Genomic DNA, 3732 nt, shown 5'->3' with positions numbered 1-3732 from the left:
AGTCGTGTTCCTCCGCCCTCTTTGGGGATGTGTCTCAAATCACCGCGAGCTGTCTACCCAGACAGCATTTTCACGTTTAAACTCGCAAGCTGTTTATTCGGGAGGGGGGGGTTACATTTTCGGGTGCGCAATTTGTTCATCTTGCGACCAAAATCGTTTTATGGCGCAGCGTTGAACAATTCGACGTTTTAACTTAAATAGTTAAATAGTTTTAAAACAAGCACAGTTTTTTTTCACATGTGTAAAACTATGATAAATGTACTTTGGCGATGTTACCCCACTCTGTTGCCCAGCTTGCCTCCTCAGTTGACCGCCATTTTGTTGATTTGGGGGGGGGGCTTCACGCGAACAAAATTTCGCGGGCAAATATTATAGCGCGTTTCAACGCAAGTCCTGCAAAATGTAATTTCATGTGTAAAACTATAAATGCACTGTTATAAAGACATCTTTCGTCGTTGCGTCCACATGATGCATTTAAACCTGTTGCTAACACTGTTTTTTGCCCACACACAATCATTTCCAATACATTTCCAATGAATCAAATTTACCCGCTGAAAATTCAAAAACGGCTATGAATTGGACAGTATCCTTCCACCTCCCCATCTCTATATAGTACCACAATGTGGTGTTTGAACTCAGTGATTAATCTGTGCCTCTGTTGAGGACAGCAAGCCAAGTTTATTTACAATTAACACTAAGAATTGGATAGGCAGACAAACCCGTGAAATGTTGTCTAGCTAGGCAGTCCACTATGAACTCCTTCCCCCTCTCTTCTTCTCCCCTCTCTTTTCTCATGAAAGCGGCAACTGTTGCATCTTCCTGTCTTTCAACTGCAACCAATCTAAAACACTAATCAGCCAATTTTTTTTCATTAAATGGGGGCCATGAAGAAAAGCTGTCAGACCTTGTCCTTCACACCACTGATTACAATAATACGGGCTAATATTTAATAATAATAATTAAAAAATCACATCTCACAAGTAGAAGTTTTTGGCCTCTCTGCAGGGGCTTCTGAAGACATTTGTTTGAGGTTTTCAGTTATTTGCTGGACTTTCAGAACAGGTGAACTTCGGAGAATTGGGAAATATTGCCATCTGCTGAGTGTTTCAACAATGACATTTCCATCCGATCCAACACAGTGTGTGAACTCTAAAGCTCTATTCACACCAACAGTGAATGAATGCTGAAGTTACACAGATGTCCGAAGCCATCGTGAAATCTTTTCTCAATGGGTGAATTACTTGGGTGATTGAGGGAATGTTATTTCCTTGGTCTTACGGTGAGCTGGTTTTTAAGTCTTTAAAGGGTACTCCATCCCAAAATGAACATTTTGTCATTAATCACCCCAATGTCGTTCCAAACCCTTAAAAGCTTTGAGACAGAGAGGAGATAAATTGTTGAATAAATGTTTATTTTCTTTGCGTGCAAGATGTATTCTCTCCACTTCATAAAATTCATACTTTTCTGCACCCTGACGGTGGTTGGCTAATTGTTTGGCGATCAATTTTCATCCAAAATACCTTAAATTGCGTTCAGAAGACAAATGAAGCTTTTACGGGTTTGGAATGACATGGGGGTACGTGAATAATGACTAAATTTTCAATATACGGGTGGATTAACCCCTTAATATTACTGTTATTAAATCTTAATTGTTCAGTGATTAACCTGTGGGCTAATGAATAGCATAAAAAGTAATTATAGATGGCCTGCTAAGTATAAATAATATATAAAAGTATATTAAAGTATAAAATAATAAAGAACAGTAATAAAACAAAGAGCTAAAATATTATTATTATATTTAGATGTTATAATTATATATTACAATGTATTAGACATATTTGTTTATATAAGACACAATTGCATATAATATATAATAGTTAATTATAATGAATTATATAAGATATTACGATATCTGAAATAAGTGGAAATGAGACTACTTTAAAAATGTATAGTTTTTTACTATACTTGACATGGATACAATTAGTATTCCTTGTAGAAAAGATTAAATACTTGTATTATTGACTATAATTTGTTGAGTAGACTAATTAAAGATATATCACACATAAATTGCATGTTTTTACTTTAGTTGTTGTCTGATAATAAACTAAATAAACAACTTTGCGGTTTGGATGAACTGGCGTTTTTATGGAGCTCATCTAGACAGTCCTTTCATTCCAGTGTTGTCTTCTTCCCGTAGCACATACTAAACATCACATAATGTGTAGGACATTTTTAAGACCTGTAGATGGAGACAAACAACCATTGTTGCTTGCACACACAATGAGTTTGCCTCGGTGTCAGAAGTTTCCGGTACATAGGGGGAAAAAAATCACATATAAAAGATTAAATAAATGAAAATATGTATTAAATACAAACTAGGCCCTGACAACCTCCCCCCTCCCAAACTGAACACGATGAGATTATGTCCTATTATCAGTGTTAAATAATCTGAATGTATTACATTTGGAATGATATGAATTGAACTGAAGATAGTAGATAGTCACTGTAGTCTGTAGTATTTCTGTGTAAGTTATCGTTATCAAAATATGGACAAGATTTGATATCAGTCAACAACAACAACAAACGTCTGGTTACAGTGGACCACTTCTGTATTCACCGAAGTGTTTGTGTGTGAAAACTCTATGCAAAGGGATGTTTTGCCAAAGACATGTTTATCTGATACTTGTTAAAAGATTCAGTCCTAAAGCCCTATGAAGTGAATGGATGGCTGTGTCTCTTTATTGTCAGCCGTATTAACATTACAGCAGCAAATCCATCCTGAGCTGGATTAACGTCACACTTTGACATTGCACAGCGTCTCACCTTTAAAATCCCCCATGGCTTTATTTCACTTAATACACATCTTCAGCTGAAAGCCTTTCAAACTAATGATATACCTGCACTCTTAAAAATGAAGGTTCTTGGGTTCCATGAAGAATCTTCGGAACTTTCCCAGTCCGTAAAAAGTTTCTTTAGAATGGAAGAAGTTTCTTAAAATGTCCTAGAAATGAATTATTCACTCAAAGGTTCTTTGAGGAACCTAAAATTGTACATGTACCTCCACAGAATAACTTTCCACAGACCTTAATAAGCTTATTAATTATGAAGTTGTGTTATGCTGTCAACGCGGTCAGTTGGAAACTGAGTAGGAGAGAGAAACGATAAACATTCGACCATGTTCACCATATATATAACTTTCCCATCTTGTCCCCACGCATCTCAGGTTTTTTTTTTTAACAGCTCTGAACTTCCTCTGGTGAGGAAAGACTGACCAGTCACCAACCTCACTCACTCCAGATAGATGACCTAATCTTTGAAATGTGTCTCTGTGTCTGTTTCGCTTCCTCTCAATCAAACGGGTCTGAACAGCAAGGTTCCCTTTTTGATTTTGCTTCTCCACTGATTTATTATCTCACCCAAGGCCAAAGTTGGGAAAATCTCTTGTGGCTTTGGAAAGTGTTGGTATTTCATCATTTCTCGCTTTGTGGTTTATTGGTTAACTGCTTGCAATTACTTCAGATGTTTTGGATGGTTTGCCGAAACACTCATGATTACACGAACGCATTCTGAAGAGGAGAAACTGAAGGAGATTCTTTGTTACTCATCGTTTTCCATTATTTTTCAGAAATAGGCGTGATTCTGGGTCACATAAGGGAAACCACAACTGGGTCACAGCATCAGACGTGTAATCACATACAGTTTACATGTGCGTTTTTTGCACATATTTTTAAT

The sequence above is a fragment of the Puntigrus tetrazona genome, chromosome 3, assembly GCF_018831695.1.
Source record: "Puntigrus tetrazona isolate hp1 chromosome 3, ASM1883169v1, whole genome shotgun sequence".
NCBI lineage: Eukaryota > Metazoa > Chordata > Actinopteri > Cypriniformes > Cyprinidae > Puntigrus > Puntigrus tetrazona.
The sequence above is the reverse complement of the archived record's forward strand: the minus strand, read 5'-3'. Positions refer to the sequence as shown.